General features: G+C 43.7%; 1 protein-coding gene across 5 annotated transcripts in view; it reads right to left on the reverse strand.

Annotated features, from left to right (window-relative positions):
• Nucleotides 1–6,936, reverse strand: part of PEG3 (paternally expressed 3) — a 28,272-nt gene extending 21,336 nt beyond the window's left edge. For all 5 annotated transcript variants that reach the window (XM_053671967.1, XM_053671970.1, XM_053671969.1 and 2 more), the window contains exons 1-2: nt 6,788–6,936; nt 2,898–2,953 (exon numbers count right to left, since the gene is read on the reverse strand). The gene's annotated coding sequence lies outside the window, so the exon portion shown is untranslated. The remainder of the gene's footprint in view (nt 1–2,897; nt 2,954–6,787) is intronic.
• Nucleotides 6,937–25,440: the final 18,504 nt, after the last annotated feature.

Here is a 25,440-nt window from a genome sequence, read left to right on the forward strand (position 1 = left end):
ACAACCAAAGATGGACTTCATCAGGCACCTCTGCCACAAAGTCGGGTGATCAATGGCTTAAGACTTCAACTGAACTGGGAAGAACTCAATTAAATGTCACGCATCAGAGGCTACAACTGTGGCTGGGACACATGAGTAGGGATGAAGCAACCCCGTGACCCCACTGCCTAACTGACCACAGGCTCCCCTCCTCCATCAGTGCTGAGAGAAGCCCCATGGAATCTCCTGCAAGCCTGTGTTACTTTCTCTGATGCCTTGTCACTGTGCACCTGCATCGGCTCCTCATTCGTTCTACCTACCTCATTAAAAGGGGTTGTACCTGAGAAGTTTAATGTCAGGAACCCAGGCAGTTACCGTCTTCATTTCTCAGGGACAGAATGGTGTTTGGTTTCTCTTCTCTCTTGCTGTGTGCCATTCTCCTGCCTGTCCGCAGACTGATTCTCGACTTCAGCACGCGTGGGAAGGAAACGCTGCCCAGCCCATCCTACCTCACACCCCAGGCTGGGTACTCAATGCTGCTGTGGCTCGGTTCGCCCCGGCTCTTCGAGTCTCCAAGTGCAACCACAGCCCACTCCTTCCAGGGTAGTGGCTCTCCCACCTGGGGAGGAAAGCTGCACCTGCCTTCCCAGGTGTGACAGTGTGGGAAGACCGTGGTTCTCTAGGAACGAGGCATTCCAACGAGCACTCCAGGAGCTGTGTGTACTTTAAGAACCACTGCCCTAGGCTTTGGTATCCAGTCTGGTCCAATCAACTACGCACAGGTACATATAGACAAGAGGGGCTGTTGGGGTAATGATCTTACGTGGGAATGTGAGCAAGCAGTAAGTGACCACCACCCTACCACACCAGCCTCTGGTCCATGAGGCATCTCCATGTCACCCTGGGCTTACCTCTACCACTTAAGTGTAGCACTTACCACACTGCAGCGAAATTTCCTTATTGTTGTCCATTGTTGAGGGGGTCTCCTGATCAGACCTAACTTGAATGGACTGGGGGAGGTGGGGGCTGGAGATAGAGGGCTTCTGGTATCATGGTAACCCTGGCAGCAGCTTCACTGCATCCAGATGGTAGCACTGCTTTGTTGCAGGCCAGTGTTCTTCAAGTCTGTCCACCTGTTCTTGTTCTGATTCCATACTCACCGAGCAACCTTCCCATTATGATTTTGTTTCCCTTGTAGGTTTGCCTACAGGGAGAAAGTCTGCTAATCACACACACTTTTGAGTATTTGGATCTCTGCCACAGTGATCTCCCACAAGAAATCAATCAACCAAAATTGAGTGACCTGTTTTTCCACATAAACTAACATGTCAGTATGGCTTAGGTAAGGCTCCTGGGCTTCCTTAACATGGATCAACCAACACGAGGTGAGTCCTTAGGCAAAGTAAGGTTCCTGAGTCTCCACTGGCTTGAGCACCAGACACTAGATACCTGAAGCAGTCAGTGAGATCAGGAATAAACCAAGCCATCCCCAGATGCTAATAAATCATCAGTATAGCCACCTACCTTGGGAAACATGTTTTCTTCTTCTACACTTAACTGAATTTCTCATTCAGGTGACACTGAGGCCAGCGATTATGTTGCCCATTTCCTGAGACTCAAAGTCTAGCATGATATGGTCCCAGATCAGACCTAGTATCAATGCTTACTGGTAGTACGAACAAGCTTACTTTACTCACTTCCCCAAGTAACATGACTCACTAAGTCTGGTCTGAATCCATCAGCAAGCCATGAACAGAGTACAACCCTCATGAGTCTCTCTCCTCATTACCTCTCTCAAATCCATCCACTTCATCTACCCACTGCTGTGACCCTAAACCAAGCCACCATCTCTCACCCAGACCTGAGGGGAGTCTCACTGCACCCACTATTTCTACCTTCCCCTTCTGAACTCTGCAACCAAATGTCATTTCAAAAACAAAAATCCAATTAACCTGTTATTTCCATGGTTAAACTATCTCCATGGGTCCTGCAGGTGGCTCACTTGCTTAGAGTGTCATCCTATACACCAAAAGGTTACAGGTTCCACCCGAATCAGGGCACATACTTAGGCTGAGGGTTTGATTCCTAGTTAAGATTTGTACAAGAGGCAACCGCCCATGTCTGTCTATCTGTCTGTCTGTCTCCCTCTCCCCTTTTCTTCTCCCTCTAAAATCAATAAACATCTTTGGGTGAGGATTTACACAAACAAAAAAACCTCAATAACTTCCCATTGTGCTTCAGATCAAGCCCAAGTACTTACCATAGGCTCTAAGGCCTTTCACCATGCGCCCCAGTTTACCTTTCTCCCACCTCAGTCAAATCCCACTCTTTCCTTGGCTTTAGGCTTCCTGGACTTTTGGCTCCTCTCTGGACTCCTCAGTCACGTCCAGGTCCCCTCTTCTGGACGCCGCTCTTTCCGTGACACATTACTATCCACTACCCTCCAAGGCTTAACTTCAACGCTGCTGGCTTTCTCAGGGAGGCCCTCTATGGCCTCTCCTAGACCAAGGTAACTGCCTGTAGTGAATGTTCTCTTTCAAGGCATGGGTCACACAATTTTTTTTTTCAAGTCTTTCTCTACTTAATACATTTCGAGCTCCAGGGAAGCACTTCCTTTCCCACCTGGGACCGTGCTTAATAAATAAATAATGAATCTCTCATGCTTGTTTAATCACCCAATAAAAGAGAAAGAGTAGGCCTGAAGGAGTAGCTAAGTGTGGGAAAAGAGGACGCTGAAAAGGACGGCATGAGGCCAAGGAGAATTTCTGGCGAGCACACGATCCATCGGGAGAGTCCGTGCATTTTCAGAGAGCACAGAGGGCGCCGCGGCCATGTGGAGGGGACCCATGTGCCAGGATGAGGAAGGACCTGCCCACTCCAAGGACCCGGTGGCACCATGAGAAGGGAATTCGGCTCACCTGGACTGGGCCACCTAGCGTCGTCTCCAAAAAGGGTAGAAATTCAAGAAGGCAAGCTGAGGGGAAAAAAAGAAAAAACATGAAACACCAAATTCACTTTGTAATTACTGGACTCCTTGGGCTAGAAATGATCCCACGACAGCTGTATCTTTCTCTCCCACGCTGACAAGAAGTCAAATGAGACCAGTGAGAACAGCTTTCCCTCCCAGGATGGAAGGCCACGTGGGCATTGCTCTCTAAGGCCCATGCAACTATACCCTGGGCTGTAATCACAGCCTTTTCCCAATGACGTTATGTCCGTGGGTGTGCAAGTGAACTTCTGGGTGTCTTAGAACCCTCTCTGATAAGCAACACAGAAGACATGGACTTTGGATTGTATCAATTTAGGAACCCCATTTCTCACTTATTAGGTATGTGGCACCAGCCACCCTCCAAAGGAAAATGATACATGTTTTGGGTTAAGAATTGGAGGGAAAAAGTGGCTAAGAAGACACTATTATTTACTGCCAATTACAGGCCAGATACAGGGCTTAGCCCCTTACTTTTATTGACTGCTGATTCTCACCACAGTGCTAGTCATTTTCTAGCTCTCATTTCACAGAAAAGAAGCAGAAGCTCGAGGACTTAATCAGAATGCGCATGGCAAACTACTCCGGATCAACCTCATGTCATTTTGAAAAAAACAGTACGCCTACTGATATTTTCCATGGACACCAAGGAAATGGACACAGGGAATAATGACATAGGTACCCTCTAGAGACATGAGGTGACACTCCAGTTCTGCCAGTGAGAACTTACTAGCCAGTGAGGCTGGGCCAGAAATTTAACTCTGCTGCAAATTTAAGTAATATGAAAGGACTAGCTTACACTATCAACATTACACTAAAGGACTATCAACATTAGCTAATGGTGTGATTACTTAATCTTTGGTAACATTTTATAGGTTCTCAGCATTCTCCCAGGAGACTAATACTACCTGTTTCAAGTCCCCTCTGCGCCTCAGATGCATTCCATCAGGGGCCCCTGGGTACTAAGGGGCCCCCTTTGTACTAAGGATCTGGTTTATGTCAATGCTATCAGTCACTGGCAGATGTATACTTCAAAAATGAAAAACAAAAAATTCATTGTCGGAAACTGCATTCCTGAAGGACTCAGCAAAAAAAAAAACCAACACCAGAAACTGCCTTCCTGATGAACCCAGCGCCACACGCAGCTCTGCGCAATAGTGGCCCCTGCCTTCTCCTCCTGCGCCCCCCCCCCCCCCCAACTCCGTCCTAGAGCCAGAGGACCGGCCCTGGGCCCCAGGCCCTCCCCCAGCTGCCTTCACTCCTCACTTTCCCACACTACTGCCCCTGGTGGCCATCTTCGGCTCCGAAGTCTGTCCCACAGAATCTTCCCTTCGCACACTCCCTACTAACCCCCGATATTACACCCACAGCCCACCTCCTCCATTTGCTCAACTTAAGACCCTGCCTTCCCCCAAATCTATTATAATTCCTAAATTCTCAGCCCAAGTCCCCTTCTAATGACCCCCACTAACTATGCAACTGAATCTGGTCCCCACATTTCCTGACATGGCTTTGGCGCCCCTCAAAGGAAAGAAGACGCCCATCGCCACGTCGGCTTCCCAAGACGGCGCTGCTGCAGCGAGTGCATCAAGCTGCCAGATCAGCGCCTGCACAGCAGCCAGCATAAACAGTAGGGGCAAGGAGCAGGCTCTGTGCCCGCAGTCCCTCTGGACACCTAAGTCCCTCAGTCGGTCCCCACAGCCCTGCTGTCACTCCAGAAAGTGCCCGTGTAGTAAGCCTTGGCTGCAACCTCCAGGCCGCCCCTGCAGCTCTGCCATTACTCAAGGTGGTGCATGTTCTGTAAGCCTCTTTGGCCTCCAACAAATTTGGCGCGAAGGGAGCTTAAGCCCCATCAGTCACTCCGGACAAGGCAGGCCCTCCCTTAGGCCTGCCCCCTGCAGGCAACCCTGCTGTCACTCAAGATGGCGCCTGCGCACTAAGCCTCAGCTGCTATCTCTTGGCCAACGTGGTACTGGAGTGGGCGGGGCCATGCAGGCCCTCCTTTGGGTCTGCCCCAGCAGCTCCACCCTCATTTACCATAGTACCTTTGCAGTAAGCCTCAACTGCCATCTGTCAGCCAATATAGTGGTAGACTGGGCAAGAGTGTGTGTAGCTCCCTGTCAGTTACTCAGAACAGGACAGAACCACCCTTAAGTCCACCCCTTGCAGGTCCACCCTCCTATAAGATGGTGCTGGCGCAGCAAGCCTCCGATGCCACCTATCCGCCAAGAAACACGGCCCGCCCCTTGAAGCTCCAACGTCATTGAAAGTGACGCCTGCATACTAAGCCTCGGAGGCCACCTGTCAACCACCATAGCCCTGGAGTGGGTAGGGGGCTGCAGGTCCCATCAGTCAGTCACTCAAAACACGTAGCCTTTCCTTGGGCCCGGACCCTGCAGCCGGCTATGCTGCTATCCAAGATGGCACCAGCGCAATAAATCTCTACTACTACCAGTTGACCAACCTAATGCCAGACTGGGCGGGACTCAGCAGCCCCTCCCTCAGGTCTACCCCAGCCGCTCTGCCAATACTCATAATTGCGCATGCGCACTAAGCATTCGCTATGCATTGGCCAGCTTACGTACAGCTACAGAGAAGGAGGGGGTCGGCAGGGCTGTTAGCCCCCAAAGACCATACACGACCCTATCCACTCAGCTCAGCTCACAGGGCGCCTAGACAATACAACCTAACTGCACCCCCCCAACCAAAACATGCAGCCACACACATCCCAGGGTGAAAACAGTCCTGAAAAGACGACAGACTGAGCCTCTGCAGTGCCCAGGCATCATGACAGCCTGTAGCCCTGTCCCTCCGGACAGACAGTTCTATCGCGGCAACATATACGGCAACTCCAGGCACAGTGCCTGGCTTCACCAGATGCCACATGGACCCGGCTGATCAATCAGGCCATTACTTGTAGCCCAATCTGAGTTCATACCCCATGCTAGTCAGGGTGGTACTGACACAGCAAGCCTCTGCGGTCGGACACATGATCAGAAAAAAAGGTACAAGACCGGCAAGACCCCACAGCCTTCGATCACCAAACACAGGCCACTGTAGCCACCCCTGGCCCCGCCCCCTGCGGCCAACCAACGAAGACCGCGCCTGCGCGGCAAGCCTCATCTGCCCCCCACCAAAGATGGCGCCAAGGTGGGCGGGGCTCCTCAAGATCTTAGCCCAAAGTGCCTCAACGACCACAGCTTTCAACCCCGCCTCAATTCAGTGAACCAATCAGGGCAGGGTCTGCGCAGCAAACCGTAGCCGCCCACAAGAATCGGGGCGGAGCTCCCTGGACCACAGAAAAAGCTCTGTAGGCAGGATGGCTTTTGGCCCCTCCCCTTTAGCCCTTCCCACCGCCACTGCGGCAAAGCAAGCCCCACCCCCAAACACAGCAAGGATGCAGAGCCGCCCAAGAACTTAGCCAACCACGGACCCCGCGGGATGGAGGTGCAGCTCTGCGGCCCCCAAATCCAGCCCAAGAAAACAGGTGGACCCGGTCGAGACCGTGCCACCTATGTTCATTAGGAACTGGCCACCCCTTGAATGCCCACCCTGGTAGGCTGATGGTGACGGGAGTCCGCTGTTGCCAAGGCCATCACTACCCAGTCCCCTACTCCTGCAAGATGGACCAGCAGCCCCCCAACTCTGCAGCCACCTCCATCGGGCTGCCGGCCGCGCAAGACAGCTCTGCTGCGGCAAGCGCGGCAGCCCCCGGCCGCCCGCTAGGACCCTGGCCCGCCCGGACGCCAAGGGTCCCACACCTGCGGCGTGTGACCAATGTGCCCGCTTGGTACGGAGGTATGGACGGGCAGCCGGACTCACCTCACCGCACCAGAGGCACAGCCCTGGGTCGGCCGGCCGGCGAGGCGCACCCCGCGTACTAGCTAGCACACCCACACGGCCCCCAGTGCCCAGTGGCGCCAACAGCCCAGGGTGGACATATCCGCTGCTCCACTCCAACCCGGTCCTTCGGCTCCTGGGCGTGTGCAGAGAACCGCTGCCCGCGACTCCTTGTGAAGCTCTCCGCAGAGGCGGGGCTCCGGCACGGGCCAATCAGCGGCCGCGCGCCACCCTAAGTGGCCCCCAATCTGCCCCCCAACCCTGCCAATCAGAACACAGTTGCTGTAGAGACCGTTTGGCGCCAGAGTCCAAGGTTGACGTCAATGGAGCCCACGCGAGGGGCCCCAAGAAGGGTCTGAAAAAAGGGGTGGGGGCGGTGTATGGCCCCAGAAAAAAAAAGGCGGGGAAATGCGGAGAAAGGCCACTAACGACTCCAAAATGCAAAACTGCTGAACAAGGGGGAGGAAAGGTACATTTGTCTAAAATTTTAAAGTCCGACGGGCAAAAACATTTTTGTTGAATTCTAAAGACAAACAAGAATGCAGGAGATGGAGACTTCTCCGCCTGGGACACACAAAAGACACAAGGCTCACTTATTAATAAATGAAGAGCTCTTGGAAACCAGTAACGTAAAGACCAAACCAAGCTATAAAAAATAGGCAAAAGAGGAGGAAACGCGATTCACAGGAAAATGCAAATGGCTGACAGAACTAAAGGACAAAAATCCACTAGATTCTTACAGAAACACTAAACCGAAACCCAGCAAGCGCGGTTCACAGGACCCTCTCCGCGAGCAGTGGCGCTCTCGGCAATGCCTTGTAGGACACAGCAAGAGATTGGCAGGTGACAGGAGGAAACCTTATTAACTCAGGACAGTGGCGAGGTAGAGCTGACTAATAAAAACCAATGACTCTATAATAGAGTTAGTGAAGTACACAAGTCGATGAAGTTTGTAGCAATGAACTAGTAAGTGTTTTCATTTGTTTGTTAAGAATGAACACCTATGCAGATAAAACTTCTGGAAAAGTATACAAGAAGTAGTTAACTAGTTATTTCTAGGGAAAGGGGACAGGGTAGAGAGGAAGAGGAGAAGGAGGGGGTTTTCCCTCCTCCAATCCATACTGTTGGAATGTCCCTGCCAGATATATATATTTCTTTTCTGGTGGTAAATCAATGAATTATAAAAAGCTCTTTCATGTAGACTCTGATCCAATTATTCACTCTCAAAAAGCTACAGCAAAGGAAATAAGTAGAGATGCATTAAAGATGATACGCAAGTGTATTCATGGGACATTTTTACTAGAAAAAAGCATTCTGCAGAAGAATTAAATTGTATTCTCATAAATTCATACATTGCAATTTTAGGTGGCCAATAAAAAAGGAAAAATTCTTAAGATACAGTTATTTACAAAAAGCAGGTTACCTAAGAGCACATAAAACATGATACCTCAAATTACAATTTATATTTATTTTTAAGTATAAAATGAAATTTATGCTAAGTATAAATATAAATCGGTAGTTTCTTGCTACATTAAGAGCTCCTGGCTTGGGCAGGGGTGGTGTTTTAAACCCAAGTCTTCAACAGTCTCTTCTTACCCAGCAGTGACATAGAAATCTTAAAGGCACCCCTAAAAGTGAATGTGGCACTACCCTTAAGTCAGAAGTTTTCAACTCTGGCTACACATCAGGGTAACCTGGGGAGCTGTTAATCACTGTGGATGCCCAGGGTCCCCAGAGGTGTTTGTTTGGAGCTCCCCAGGTGATATTAACTAATGTCTATGATTTTGGAGGTGATTTAAGACACTCTATGGACCCCACTCCCTCTCCTTTTCAAAGTTCTCTATCTGCAAAGTTCTCTATAGATCCTGGATGATTCATTCCCAGCAGATACTACACAGTTTAAGGGCTCCTCTAGCTCCGATCTCTTTTTCTCAGCACTACCCCCACCCCCAAATAAAAACCTTCTTGCTAGAGTAGTCTTCTGTCACCGACTCGACAGCCTTACTGTACCCCCCCCTACTGTGCCATATGGGCTTTCATTCCTTCCACCCTTGTCAATTTCAACAATTCTCTATGAGGCTGGAGAATTTGTTCTTAATCTCACCTTGTTCTTTAGTAACATTCAACACCTTTATTCAAGCAAACAAACAAACAATAACACAAACCCGAGCTCTCTTATTTTTGGTGATACAACACAGCCCTGTCGTCTTAGCTGACCTCTAAATGCTAGAAGCTCAGTCACTAGACTTCTCCATCAACATCCACGCCCTAGGCAGCAGTCTCACCTGGTTGCATGGTTCAAATACCACCTGCACAATGCTGGCTCTCAGATTTCTATCCTCTGCCACCAAACTCTCCACAGAAGCCCAATCTCATGTATCCAAACTGTCTGTTTAACAGATGGCTCCTCCACGTGTCAACTCAAAGCATTTAACACAAACTATAATTTCCCCTTTCCCCATTTCCGGAAATAGCACCACTGTAGTAGCCAAAAATCTCACAATTGTTCTTGATTCCTCTTTTGCCTGCCACCAATGTCCAATTCACCAGCAAGTCCTACTGACTCTACCTTGCAGCCACACCCCAGATTCATTCCAGGTTTTTCCTCAGCACGACCTAACTGATCACCTACTCACTCAAACTTTCTGCTTCCCACTCCAAAACCTTCCTTCCAATAGCCATATTTGACTTTAGGAAGACTCTATTATTATTATCTAGTAGGTTATTTTTGGATTACGACAGTGGTGTAACTTTAAAAAAGTTTTTTTTAATAACAGTAGATTTACAGAAAAGTTGTGAAGATTTTACAAAGATTCCTTACTCAGTTTCCTGTTAAAATCATTACATAACCTTGGTATATTGTCAAAATGAGGAAGTTAACATCGGTTTAAAATTACTGGCTGAACTTAGACTTTATTTGGATTTCACCCATTTTTCTATAAATGACCTCCTTCCGTCCTGGGATACCACATCACATGTGGTTGGTACAACTCCTTAGGCAACTCTGGGACGTGACAGCTTCTCAGTATTCCCTTGTTTTCCATGCCTTCAGCAGTTTTCAGGAGTACCAGTCTAGTATTTTATAGAATGTCTTTCAATTTGAGTTTGTCTAATATTTTCTCATGGTATATCTCAGGTAACGAGTTTTTGAGAATTATCTGCTGTTGATTTTTAAATGTTGATTTTGTATCCAATGCACTTGTTGATCTGTTATGTTAATTCTAATAGTTTGTCCACAGATATTCCTGGATTTTAAAAAACGTTAACATCTTTACTACTGACAGTTTTTTACTTGATTTGACAATTATACCTCATTTCATTATCTTAATGCATTGGCTAAGATTTCTGGGGTAATATGGAATAAGTCTCAAGTGGATTGAGTGATGGCTTGTGAACCAAAAGGTCACCAGGTTCCATTCCCAGTCAGGGCACACCGCCTGGGTTGCCACCAGGTTCTCCAGTTGGGGGCGTGCAAGAGACAACCAATCAATGTATCTCTCGCACACTGATGTTTCTCTCCCTCTTTTTCTCCCTCCCTTCCCCTGTCTCTAAAAAGTAAATAAATAAAATCTTTTAAATATTTTTCCAAAAAATGAAAGCAAAATCAGAAGTGTCACAAAGGAACAAAAACACTGACAAAAACACACTGAAAGACAAAGGAGAAGATTGAGAAAAGCAAAAGGAAATGGAAATGAAAAAGTTCAAGAGAATTAGAGAGAAAGTGATATCTATGGAAGATAGGCAAAAAAGATTCAATATTGCATAACAAATTCCCTTATGAAGCAGCCCATAATTACAGAATAGAAAATAATTTCAATGTATTATTCAAGAGAATTTAAAACAAAGAAAGAAAGACAGACAGAAAGAAAGGATACTCATTGTTCACCATCAAGTAAAAAGGTTCATAACAAGCTGTTTTGTAGAGCCTTTTTATTGGGGTTAAGGAAATCCCCTTAAGTTACAGTTTCCTAAAATTTTTTAAGTTAATTTTATAAATGTCTTTTCTACATCTGTTGGGGAAATTATACTTTATTATTTTATATAATCTGTTAACATGGGGAATTAAAGCAAATGTTCTGATGTTAAAACCTGTTCACATTCCTCAACCTTACTTGCTTGAGATTATGAGGGTCTGATTTACACACACATGTAGTTGGATACTACTAGGTTACATTTCGCATTTGTTTTTTACACCTAACTTCTTAGTTTATTATATTATGCTTGTCTGGTTTCAGTATCAAGGTTATACAGAACTAGTCTCATAATGATTTGGATTGCTACTTTACTGCTTATGTTTTCCACAGTTTACAAAAAAAAGAATCTCTTTTAAAATTTAGTGTAGCTCACTGTAAAATTATCTAAATCTGATGTCTTTTTACATGTAATATTTTGGACTTAGTTTCCTTAATTTTGAACTTATACTTCTGCTTTGTTTTGAGTCTACTTTGGTCATTTATATTTTTAAAGAAAATTGTCCATTTCACTGAAATTTATTAGCATGTAATTAGTTATAGTATTCTTTTGATTTTTAATTTCTTCTTCACTGGTAATTATGCTCTCTTATCTATTAATATCTTTGTTCTTGTTTTCTTCATCATTTTTGCTAAAGATGTAACAATTTTGTGTCTTTTAAAGTGACCTTTGCTTTTTGGACCATATTCTTTCTTCTCTTCCATTTAATTGTTTTTTATTATTTGCTTCCTTCTACTTAATTGGATTTCTTTGCCTAACATTTTGAGTTGTATATTTAGCTCATTAACTTTTTTTTTAAGATTTTATTTATTTATCTTTAGAGGGGAAGGGGAGAGGGAGAGAAATACAATGTATGGATGCCTCTCACACATCCCCTGCTGGGGACTGGCCTGCAACCTAGGCATGTGCCCTGACTCGGAACTGAACCACAATCTTTTGGTTTGCAGGCCCGCGCTCAATCCACTGAGCTACACCAGCTGGGGTATCATTAACTTTTAATATTTCTTCATTTTTAACAGATTATTTAAGGCTATAGCCTTCGCTCCAAGTACCACTTGATCACATTCCATATATCCCATTGTTGTTCAGACTATATTACATTGTTTCCATTAGATTTCCCCTTAGTAACATTAGAAATATATTTAAATTTCCAAGTTCTTTGAAAAACATTGATTTTAGATTCCTAATTAAATTGCATTATAGACAAATGCTATAGCCCCTATGTTATTATTTGACATTTGTTAAAACCTCCCTTGTGATAAATTGGGCCATCTGGGTATTGTGAGCCCAGGGATTAGCTCAGAGCTTAATGCATAGAAGTCTCTCAATAAATGCTTACTCATCTATTCTTTCAACAAATATTTGTGTGCCTGCTCCACACAAGGCCCAATGCTAGGCATGGTTAATCACTAATGAAACTGAAAAGGCCCCTGCCTGAAGCTCCAAGCTTCGGTCTAACTAGGAAGATCAATAAAATAAGTTGGCAAAATAAACCTTCAAAAATTGTAGATTGTGGTGAGGGCCCTGGCCTGGTGGGTCAGTTAGCTGAAGCGTGGACCCATACACCGAAAGATTGTGTGGGTCTGATTCCTGGTCAGGGCACATACCTAGGTTGCAGGTTCAATCTCTGGTTGGAACACATTGGAGGCAATCAGTCGATGTTTCTTTCTCGCATAGATGTTTCTCTCTCTCTGTCTCTCTCTTCCTTGTCTCTTTCTCTAAAAGCAATGAAAAAATGTTCTCAGGTAAGAATAAAAAAACGTGTGGTGAGGGCTCTGAAGAAAAAAAAACATATGCTGAAATGAGGAGGGCTGTGCTTGTATGGTGGTTATAAGAGTAGTCAGGAAAGGCTTCTCTGAGGAAAAGAAGCTAAGACTAAATTTTGAGAAAGAGCCAGCCCAGGGAAGAACAAGGAAAAGAACATTCTAGAAAGATAAAATAGCAATGTACAAAGATCATAAGAGAAAAAAATAGAAAAGATGCCCCAAAACGCCCGGGTAATAGCAAGAACTAGCATTGAGGAACATAAAATGCAATTGTACAGGTATGCAAGAGCCAGATTTTTTGAAATTGGAGGCCAAGATAACAATCTTGAATTTAATTCTAAACGTGATGGAGAGCCAGTAAAGAGTTTTAATAAGGTCTGACAACATCCACTGTAAGATGACTCATGATGCTGATTCTGTGTGGAGAACTGGGGGCCTGCAAAGATGTCAGACGGGAAGCAGGAAGACCAGTAAAGAGGCAGCTGCCCAAGCAAAAGAAAGACAGTGCACTTCTGGTTTGGGCAACTGGGTAGAGAGATGGAAGTGTTATTCGGGAAGTCTTGAGTAACAGATTTGGGCAGGGAAAGAGCATCAAATCAAAGAGCTCTCTTTTGGGTATTACATTTGAAATGCTTATAAACATGCAAGTGGAGATATTGAGTGGGGATTCTGGAAAGATCTCTGGTAGAGTTCTAACTCTGGAAGTACTTTGTACAAAGCTAGTTTGTTACATGAATAGTCAGTTTAAAATAAATACTACTTTGCCTGGTGGCTCAGTTGGTTGGAGCATCGTCCCATACACCAAAAAAGGTTGCAGGTTCAATTCCCAGTCAGGGCACTACCTAGGTTGTGGGTCTGATCCCCAGTTGGGGTGTGTACGGGAAGCAACTAATTTTTTTTTTATTTAGTTATTTTTCAAGTACAGTTTTTTGCCTATTTCTCCCATCCCAGCCCCACCCCGCCCTGTGCTCCCCACCTCCCTCCCATTTCCACCCCCCTTAGTTCTTGTCCCTGTGTCCTTCATATTTGTTCCTCCAAATCCCTCCCCTTTTCCCCCTTAAATTCCCTTCCCTCTCCCCTCTGGTCACTGTCCCCTTGTTCTCTATTTCAGTGTCTTTGTTTTTATTTGGAAACAACTGATTGAAGCTTCTCTCTTACGTTGATTTTTCTTTCCTTTCTCTCTCTCTCTCACCAATAAACATATCTTTGGGTGAAGATTTTTTTAAAAGTTAATAACATAAACACTGTTTTACAAAATAAAGAAATCAGATCTTCAGTATATAAGACTCTTGCATATGCATTCAGTGCTGGGAAGGTAAATATCTTAATATGCAGATTTGTCTGCAGTTCCGCAGTACTTCAAATCTAACCAATTATCCTTAAGAGTGAACTTACTTTTATTTGTTAACCCTCTCAAGTAATTTAGGACAACAGAAAACCAAATATTCATATTAGAGACAACCAACTCTTTCACCAAAACTGCTGCAAAATTCAAATATTAAAAGAACAGCCCCCAAAAGCAATTAATTATATATAAGATTAAAGATAAGCAAAGGACACTGTCACAAACCTGACGTTATTATAGAGAACTACGTCAGACATTTGGCAGTCAGTGTTAAGGTTCAGAATACGAGAGTTCCTGGATGCTGGGAGAAGGCTCCCCTACCCAATGTTCTGCTCACATGTCCATGTCCAAGACAGCGCTGGGCACCTTCTCTCATAGGATGCAAAACATTGAGAGGTCAAGTTATCACACGCTAATCAAAAATACTTTTTCAGAAAATGTAGGGTTATTCACGTATATTTTTTTCTCATATTAGTTTATTAGCCGCAAAGCTCTAATCATGAACTGGCGAAATGGCAGATGCTCATGTCTTTGACCTTTCAACAAATAGGTATTGAGTACCAACTACAGTACATTCAGACACCAGGGATACAATGATAAACAAAGGAGACTCAGTCTCTACCTTCATGGGCCACAAAGTCCATGGATGATGTCAATCAAATAACCATACAAATAAATAATGTGAGTTGTAGTCAATGTGATGAAGACAGACTGTGCTATAAGCCTGTACAGAAAGAGTCTGACCTGGACCAGGTGCTGAACAAGGGCATTCCCTGCCTACTTAACAGCAAGGGCAGAGGAATACGGAGAGCCAGGAGCTAAAATACAGAGTGGCATAAGACTAAGGCTGGAGAGCGATTTTGCAGGGCCCTGTAGGCATTTAAGGACTGCTGATCCCTGACAAACAACCTCTATTAACAGTTCTTCCTAGGGGTGACCAGCACTCAAATCTCACTCAAGTCTCTGAAAATGCTGTGATTGCCATGCAAACTCACAAAGTCAGCAGCTCAGGATGTGACTACAGAGATAAGGAAAGGATATTTGGCTTCCACAGGGTAGCTCCAGGGGCAGAAGAAAACACCCTTCTTATCTGGTTGATTTTATCAAAGGCTCACAGAGGAGACAACTCTAAATCTCACTGAGATAAACGTCAAACAGGAATCTGCAGCAGAAAAACAGCTGGAGATAAGAGAGTTCCCCGACGCTCTTACAAAAACAGATTTTATGAATTCCATATACCAATTAAAAATTCCACAGTCATATGAAAGAATAAGAAGTATCTTCTGGGCCCTGTCCAGTGTGGTTGGAGCATCTTCCCATGCACCAGAAGGTTGTAGGTTCAGTACCTGGTCAGGGCACATACTGGGAGGGAGGTGGGAAAGCAATCAATTAATGTTTTTCTCTCACATCAATGTTTCTAAAATCAATAAACATATTTTTAAAAATTAAAAAATACGTATATCTTATGGAATGATCTCCAAGATAACACTGTTAAGTGAAAAGCCAAGGTGCTAAACACTGAACAATGTATGTTTCATTTGTGAAATAAAAGGGGAACATGCATATATGCATATTTGCTTCAGGAAGTATGGAGTAACTTTATCTAGTTCTTTCTCTTTTCTTTATTGCTATTCTAGGCATGGAATAACTGTAGAAAGATTATTCACAAGAGCAGTGACACTGGTTATCCACAGGGAGGAAAACTGGTGGCTGGGAGATGAATGTGGGACCCTCTTCTCCTTTCTAAATTTTGAAACCACACAAATATTTTGCATATTAAGTGTTAAAGCAAACATGTTAACATTAAATAAGATTTTAGACTAAACATATGAAAATTTTAATGAAAAGGAACATTTTGAAGGGAGAGAAAAATGACCAAAACTGACTACCAAAGGAATAAGAAAAATTACCAAAAACCTTATGGAGAATTCCTGTGTTAAGACTCTCCAGTATGTTTCAATAACCCAGCACAGGGGTTTTCAACAGCACAAGCTCTATGAGCTTAATAACTAGTATTTGGGTACTTTCTGTGTGCTAGATAATGCACCAGGCATCACGTGTATTTGCAATTTATCCTTACAATACCTGAGACAGGTGTCCTCATCTCTAGTTTTACACATAAGGAAACTGAAGCTCATGGGATGGCACTGAAACTTGCTTGCCTACTTGGCTACCTAGTAAATGACTCCAGAGGTCAGATTCTTCAACGATGCTACATAATTCTATGCTAACAAATGAGAAAACCTTTCCTAGGGAAGCGGAAATTACTTGAAATTTCAGTTGGACTAGAAGTGTCCTTCAAATGCCCAAGGGGGGAAAATTAGTCTGCACAAATTGTTCCAGGGCATGAAAAGACAGAAGGCTTGCCAATTCATTCAACTAAGTTTGAAGAATGGCTTCCAAGACAATGCATGTGTGTTGCTGGAACACCTATGTTGTGTGAGGCACTTGCTCTGCGTCAAACACTGGGTTAAGTATTTAAAAAACAATCTGGGTTTAGCCCTGGCCATTGTGGCTCAGGTAGTTGGAGCATCATCCTGCAACCTCTTGGTTGCAGGTTCAGTTTCTGGCCAGGGCACATCCCTGGGTTCCATTCCCAGTGCAGGCAACATATGGGAAGGTGGCCAATTGACACTTTTCTCATATCAATTGTTTCTCTCTCCCTTCATCAATCTCTAAAAGCAATGAAAAAAATTCTCAAAACAAGGATAAAAAAACATACATTCTGGGGGCCACTTGGAAAACAGTCTGGCAGTCCCTTAACCGGTTAAACAGTTAACACACGATCCAGCAATCCCATTTCCAGATGCAATGAAAATATATGCCCACATACAAACTATATGAATGTTCAGAGCAGCATTATCACAACAGCCAGAGTGGAAATGCCCATCAGCTGATAAATGGACTGTGCATACAACAGAATATTTGGCAATAAAAGAATAAAGCACTGACACCCGCTACGGCAATGGTGAGCTCTGAAAACATTATGCCAACTCAAAGGAGCCAGTCATAAAAGTCCACATATTGCCCTGCCTGGTGTAGCTCAGTGGATTGAGTGCAGGCTTTGAACCAAAGTGTAGCTGGTTTGATTCCCAGTCAGAAGTGTAGCTATGTTTGATTCAACATATCTGGGTTGCAGGCCAAGTCCCCATGTGGGGGCATACAAGAGGCAACCACACATTGATGTTTCTCTCCTTCCCTTCCTCTCTCTAAATATAAATAAAAATAAAATCTTTTTAAAAAGCCCACATATTGTATGCTTCCATTTACACAAAATGTCCAGACTAGGCAAAACTTGTAGAGACAGGAAGTAGATTAATGGTTGCCTTGGGCTATGAGGAGAGGGAAATGGAGAGGGAGGGTTTCTTTTTAGGATAAAGAAAATGTTCAAATTTGATGGCAGTGGTGGTACACAGCTCTGTAAATATACTAAATACCTGTACACTGTAAATGAGGGAACAGTATCATATATGAATTGCCGTATTTTTTGGACTATAAGATGCACTTTCCCCCCCAAATTGGGGAGGAAAATGCAGTGGCGACCCTGCTCCTGCCTCCTGTGACCCAGCTCCACCACTGCCTCCCCCCCACCCAGCCACAGTGAGCCAGGTAAGCTACGTTCGGACTATAAGACGCATTCTCCCTTTCCCCCCAAATTTTGGAGGGAAAGTGCATCTTATAGTCCAAAAAATATGGTATATCTGGATAAAGTTGCTATTAAAAAAACATATGTATCTATATCCTGCTAAGTTCTCCCAATAATCTGATGAAAATGTAATACACTGGTTTTATACATGAGGAGCTTGCAGCTCAGAGATGTCATCTATTCAAGGTCATAATCTAACTGGCTGAGAAAGCCACAATTCAAAGACAGTCTTTCTGTCTACGTTGTTTAATGTGTACTTCCCAACACAATTCTATACAAATACAATTAAACTCTTTAAGGGCTCCCTTTTTTGAGGAAACATAAACCAAAGACTCATGGGCTCATGAGGGCAATCTCCTAAGGACAACTAATTGCTATAATACTATAAGCATTCCAAAGCTAGAAAAAGAAGAAAGGCTGCCCATGTATAAGAACATAGCAGATGGTTTTCAATCTCAAATGGGTCTTACTTTAAGAGTGCCCTGGAGGATAATAAAATAACTTTCATTTATTAAACTTTTACGACCGGCCGGACCTGGCACCAAGCACTTTATGTGCATTATGTTTGATCCTCATAACAACCCCATGAGGTAGATACTATTATTATCCAAGTTTTATAGATCAGAAATGAGCCTAGAGAGGTTAGTTTCTTGTCCCAGGTTACATGCCAGTAGGTGGTAAGTCAGGAATCAAACCCGAATCTGTCAGACACCTGAGCTCTCAACCAACCACTGGGTGAATTTCTAGGCTATTAAATTCGAAAGCCATAACGAAGTGGATCATTCTTGAAAGGGAGTCAGATAATAAAAACTTAGCAAATGTCAAGGGAGTGCTTTCTTCAAGTGCTTTAAGCCCTTGCCATTTACGGGCAATTTTCTTCACACTTCCAAGGAACAAATAATTCTTTTGCTTTATAAATTATACCACTTTGGCAAAGGGATAAAAGTCTTTCATTTTAATAATATGGTACAGGGGTTTCAACCCCAAATATATCATATTGTGAGATAAGAGTAGCTAATATTAAGAACTTACACATGCCAAAAAATTTTTCTAAGCAATTCACAAAGTGTTAGCTTACTTAATCTTCAAGACAACTGTCTGAAGTAGGTACTATTATAATCCCTATTTTAGGGATGAAGAAAAGGAGACAGAAAGAAGTTGGGTGACCAGCCCAAAGTCACATGGCCAAGAAGTGTCCAGGATTTAAACCCAGGTCCTGTATTTCCACCCTCTAGCTCTCATTCTATTTGACTAACGCTCAAAAAAGAATTGATATAGCTCATACGTAATTCACTAGACTCCTAACGGTGTGTAAGACTTTTCACATGTATTATCTCAAACTAAGAAGCAGAGGAGGGAGGTATGTTAGTACCATGCCTGTTTGCTAGATGAAGGACATGAGGCTCAGGGTGCTGGGAAACCTGCCCAAATACATCCAATACGTACATTTCAGAACAAAGTTTTCTGACTCTACATCACACTGCTAGTCACTATGTCATGAGATTCCACGATAGAGGCCAACAAACTATAGCCTGCCCGCCAAGCCCAGCCTGCTATCTGTTTTTGTTCGATCCACATACAAAATGGTTGAACTAAAAGTGATTAACTAATTGAAAACAATAAAAAAATTATATAATCATGACACACAAAAATTACATGAAAGCCAAATTTCAGTGTCCACAAATAAAGTTTCATTGGGCAAATCACACCCTTGTTCATGCACTATCTATACTGCTTTTACATTACAACAGCTGAATAATTTCTACAGATGCCATATATGCCACAAAGAAATATTTACTGAAATATTTACTCTTTGGCCCCTTACAGAAAAGGTTTACTGACCCATTATTCAGTATTAAATTTAAAATACTTAGTGAAGTGGAGGGGGAGTATATAAAAAGTACCCCACTACCCTGACTGGTATAGCTCAGTGGATTGAGCACTGGACTGTGAACTGAAAGGTCATGGGTTCTATTCCCAGTCAGGACACGTGCCTGGCTCAGGCCAGGTCCCCACACCCACTGATGTGTCTCTCCTTCTCTTTCTCCCTCTCCTTCCCTCTCTGTCAAAATAAATTTAAAAAATCTTTTTTTAAAGTATCCCCCCAAATCAAGAGAAAGCATGGCTTTAAAGGGTGACTGGAGTAGGAATGGAAACTTCCTCCCCACTTTCCAGGAACAAATAATTTCTCTGTTCTACAATGTGTTCCAAAGCCTAGAAAACAGTGGAGGGATTCCCAGTTCCTTTTAGTTAACTGGCTCAGACACGTTTACAATCCCTAAGCTGTTTTAATTGGCAAGAACTCTACATAATGAAAATAACAGCTGAGAGTTATGGAACTTCCCCTATGCTGCCAGGTGCTGTGCTAAGTAAAAGATTTCCATTTAGTTCTCTTCACAACCAGGGAAGATACTCAGCACCCACTTCTGTGGGGTGAAATTGGGGGCTCAGGCGATTAAGCACATTGCTCAAAGCACCAAAGTTGGTAAGATTCTAGGCCTCTAACCCTTGTTTCTGCCCTCAGAGACTAGATTCTTAACAACACACCACTTAATTTTAACCTAATGAATCTGAAAATATTAAGGAAATGCACGATTTCCGGAGAAAGTACCAAAACTATCAAAATAATCTTGGGGTGGGGGTTTTAAACTTCCTACCAATTCCCAGGGAGCAAATAATTATGTGCCACAAACTGATGTGAAGCAAAAAAAAAAAAAAAAGAAAAGAAAAAAAAACCAGCTTCTCAACAAATTTTACACCCTAACCCAGTGGGATGCAAGAGCATCCATCTCCTAATCCATCATTCTGTCTCCCCCAAAAAGAATCCCTGTATCATAACGATAACTAACATTTTTTAGCTGGACTATGTGCCAGGCACTATTCTAAGATTTTCCATGCGATAACTCATTTAACCTAGCAACAATTATCCCCTGGAAACTGAGACAGAAAAGTTAAAGACTTGTCCAAAGTCTTACAACAAGCAAGTGTCCAAAGCCTGAAGCCAGGCAGTAAACAAAGTCAGCCTCCTTAATAAACTCCCTATAATTCTATGTTAATAAATCTGAAAGTCCTAATTCAACATGCTGGATCCAGGGAAAGCAAAAACTGGCAAAACTGGCAAAGCATTCCTCCAGAGAATAGTCCACAGTCTTCACAATTCACGCAAACTCCCTGTAGAGCAATTCTGAACCCAAACTGTCATCCTTCAAAAAGAGGTGCGACTCAACTCCTGGTAAAAATGCCACAACATACATGTACCTCAAAAGCATGATGCTAACTGTAAGAATCCAGCCACAAAATATCACGTTTTACTAGTCCATTTTCATGAAATGTCCAGAAAAGGAAACTCTAAACTTTAAACGTAAAACAGATTAGCAATGTCCTGGCCAGATAGCTTAGTTGGTTAGAGCATCATCTGGATATACCATGATTGTGGGTTTCTCCCTATTCAGGGCACCTATTCAGGTAGCAGGTTCAATCCTCTGCCAGTACAGAAAGCAACCAATCAATGTTTTCCCCTCTCTCTCTCGCTCTCTCTCTTCCTCTCTCTCTAAAATAAAATCAAACATAACCTCAGGGGAAGGTTTAAATTTCTTTTTAAAATTTAAAAAAGATTTTATTTTCGAGAGATAGGGAGGGAGAAAGAGGGAGAGAAACATCTGTGTATGAGAGAGATGTCGACCAGTGGCCACCCCAACAACTGCCCCGCCCCCCCTGCCTTGTTGGGGAACCTGGCCTGCAGCCCAGGCATGTGCCCTGAACAGGAAAGTCCTATGAGGAATATGAGACCCTTCGGTTCCTAGGCCAGAGCTCAATCCACTGAGCCACACCAGCCAGGACTTTAAAAAACAAGTTTTTAATCAATAAATTTAAAAAAAAAAAAAAGTAGTTTTTGCTTGGGATTGGGAACCATCACAACTGCAAATGGGCTTGAGGGAATTTTGGAGGGGTGATGAAAACGTTCCCAAACCGGATGGCAGTGAGGGCTGTACAAATGTGCTAAGAAACGCTAAATTGTACCTTCACAATGGTTTGAGTTTTAGCGTATGTAACATTACGCGTCAAGGGAGACTAGTTAGTCCAGTAACTGCTTGGTCATTTCCTAGACACGGTGCTTCGTGTCTCACAGCTTTCTCCCATTCAAATCAACAGTAATTCCAAGCTCGGAGTACATGTCAAGTGGATGGCCCCGAAATTTAGCAGCTGTTCCTGGAAGTCTCTGATTCTCCTCAGTTTTTAAAAGAGCCCAGCGGCGAGGTTGGAGGTCCTTGGTGGGCTTGGCCGAGAAGCAGCCCTGCAGCCTGGAGACGGTGAGGGAAGCCAGATTGTGACGTCAAGGGCCAACGCCTGACTTCTGACCCGCTGGACCCAGAGCGAGGCCTGCGAGGCCTGTGAGGCCCGACGGGGACGCCGGGACTGCAGTCTAGAGAGCACCGAAAAAGTCGCCAAAAGAGCTAGAAAGGCCTTATCTCTTGCCCTGAGGAGGCCCTGCTTTGCGAGTGGACGCCTTTACAGAAACTTAGACGCCGCCTGACCCGAAGCCTGAGCGCCTCCCGTGACCACGCGAGATGTTGCTGGGGCCCTGAGGCCTTCTGCTCATGCGTCCACGCCAGTGCCCCGGATTCTCTCGCAGCTGTGAACTAGTCACTCCGTCCCTCTGTAAAGAATTGGCTTCCATTCTGTACGGTGCTGGAGTCTCAGGTCTCCAAGCCGTGCCTCAGTCACACAGGAAGAGGAGCGTTGGGCCCAGGGAAAGGCATCTCCTGGTCAGCGAGCAGGTTCGTAGATCTCGCGAGCGCTGGGTGAAGCCCCTGCCGCAAGGGCTCCTGGGAAACCCTCAGTAGCTAGAGACGAACCAGGCTTCTCGGGGAGCGCACAACTGGAACCGGAAACAGGTAACCAAGTGAGGGGGAGAGTTGTGGACCGTGGAAGAGCTAATTCTTTTATTATTTTTATTGCTGTTCCCCTTCCCATAGTCCTATTTCTCCACCTCTCGATTTCATTTTCCTTAGAGAGAGGGGAAGGGGTGTAGAAAGAGAGGGAGAGAAACATGGATCACCTCCTGCACGCAACCCCACGGGCCCAGCAGCCCAGGCAAGCGCCCTGACTGGGAATGGAACAGGGAAGATGCCCAATCAACTGAGCCGTCCCGATCTGGGCTGGAAGAACTAATTCTTTAAGGGTAAGTCTCACTTGAAGGACTTACTGAAACAATATTTGACATAAACACCTGAGGATTGCAAAGTATACATATATGTGGAATAAAATGTGTTCAGAAATAAGATTTGTTCTTAGGCTGTATCAAATCTCAAATGTATCAAATCTCAAATAAGATTTGATTCTTAGGCTGTATCAAATCTCAAATGAGATACTTAGGCTGTATCAAATCTCAAATAAGATTTGTTCTCTTCACATGGACTGGGAAGTTCTTTTAAATCATTAAAATTAAGATGGTCATCTCTTTTGTGACATTACAGTAGGTATTCTAACCACTCAGATCAAGCCTTTACTCCCTTTGAGAGTTTTCAACATAATTGATTGAGCTTTGGGCTTTACAACGTTTATCCTTATAGAGATCATCTTTACAATTTCTTGGGGAAATGAGAATATGCCACATTTTGTTTTCAATACTGCATGAAAACGGGAAAAATTGTTAAAACTTTGGGAAATAGAGCTCATTAAAGTAAAATTGTTCGACTTGATTTCCCCACGTTAAAAAAAATAAGTTTCAGTTGCAAAATTCGAGGTCGTATTTTAAGTAGATTTTATTATGTTCTGGGGAAAAGATGCATGATTCTATGACCAGCACGAAAGCAAGTGCTGAGAGGGCAGCAAACAACCACTGTGCCTGTAAAGGTGCCTGGCACAGAATGGATGGTCCATTAATATTTTTCAACTAAATGACTAAATGAAGTCTTTTTAAGAGATACTGTGTCCAGAATTAGAATTATTGTTAGAGTCAATCATCTGCTAGATTATCTGATAAACCAACTTTTCATTTGTCACAAAGTAGCCAAGTGTGAGATGTAGGATTGACAGACTTAGCAACTAAAAACAAAACAAAACAAAACAAAAAAACCTAGGATAACCCAGTTAATTTGAATTTCAGATGAACAGTTTTTTAGCATTAGTGTGTCTCATTGGGGCGTACTGGGTTTCCTATATTTTCTCTGGCACCCTAGTGAGATGGCAATGTATTCAGGTGGAGAGGAAAGATGATTTCATTCCTCTTAGAAAGAGAACTGTAGAATGGGGGAAAATGATACCTGGAATTCATAAATAAGTACCTCCAAACAATTTGAAACAGGAGTAAAGACCACACTTGAGAAATTTTGATTTATAAAGTACCTAGCCCTGTGCCAAGGATTATATTTACATTATCTTAATTGAAACCTCCTATGCAGTAGGATAATTATTATTTTTATTTTACAAATGAGTAAAGAGGCTCAGAAATAGGAGGTCACTTGTTCAGGTTTCCACATTTTCACTGTGTTACCCCAAAAATAATTGTTAAGAACTGTGTGATGGTCTGGTCTTTGATTCCATAGGCAGTCTGCTTGGGGAGCTGGAAAATTCCACTCTCTGCCCATTCCTCAGCTTCCCTCCCCTTCCCCACAGCAGCTGCAGTTTCCATGGTAACAAAATGAACCTACCTTCTATAGCTAACAAGAGTTAAGAGCACTTCAGGCGAATAAGCCTTAACCATTGATGTTGACCTAGCCTGGCTGGGGGATGGGGAGGACTTCCTGAAGCCCCAAAGCCTTCTCCATTTGTCAGTGGCTTAAGCAAGTGTTAAAATCTGTCCTTAATGGGGTCTCTACAGAACAAAATGTTGGCTCTGTGAATTGCCACAGACTTCACAAAGTCTTAGGTTTTCAGTTCAGAAGCTGCTGCAAACACCACTGACACTAACATTGTGCATCCCTAACATTTATTAATTCATCTAATTTATCATTCAACCAATAACTGAGAGGGAGGTGGTCTTCTACGTGAGACAATGCTAGATCCTAAAGATACAATTGCATCAAAACATTCATGCCCTGGCCGGGTAGCTCAGTTGGTTAGAGTGTTGTCCTGATACACCAGTGTTACAAGAACCAACCAATGAATGCATAAATAAATGGAACAACAAAATGATGTTTCTTTCTCTCTCTTTCTTCTCTCTCTCAAATCAATAAATAATTTTTTAAAAAACATTCATGGCCTGTGGGGGAGGTAGAAGTTTTTATTTACCCTTCTATGTTCTTCTAGCTGGTCTAATAATTAAATCAACATGAGACAAATTAACAAGAGAAAATAACCAAATTTAATTTCACACATACATAATAGGAACCGTATTTGAGAGAGTCTGAGACCCCACATACATGAGAGGTTCAGGGACACAAAGGTCAAATGAGGTGTATATGGCATTCTGAGCTCAGCAATGAAGTAAGGTGCTCTGGAGTTTCAGAGGGGAGGGGGTCAATCCCAGGATGTTAAGTGAACACAAGTTCTGTAATAAGTATTTTGCTCTGCCCCATAGATGGGTCATAAAAAGTTATTTCTGGTGATAATTCTTATCATGGGCATTTTAGATTATTCTAGATAGTTAAAGGAGGGGCAGAAGTTTTCCCTGAGTGTTCAGGGTCTTGATTGCCTTCAGGTCAAACTAATCCACATGCCAAAGTGGCACATCTTGAGGAGTCATGTTCTGAATCCCTAAAGGGGCCTCTATCTTCCTGTTTCTTAGAGTCCCACAGGAGAGACATTTATTTATTTGTTCATTCTTCAGTATGTTCTGAGAGCCCATTGTGTGTGAGATATATACTAGAGTCTGGGGGATACAGAGGTGAATTTAAAAAACAATAAAACCCTGTGCTACAAGAAAATGCCCCTGGTGAGATTGATGTCAGATGTTAAATGGATA

This window comes from Artibeus jamaicensis, unplaced genomic scaffold (assembly GCF_021234435.1).
Source record: "Artibeus jamaicensis isolate MK-2021 breed Jamaican fruit bat unplaced genomic scaffold, CSHL_Jam_final contig_723, whole genome shotgun sequence".
NCBI classification, from domain to species: domain Eukaryota; kingdom Metazoa; phylum Chordata; class Mammalia; order Chiroptera; family Phyllostomidae; genus Artibeus; species Artibeus jamaicensis.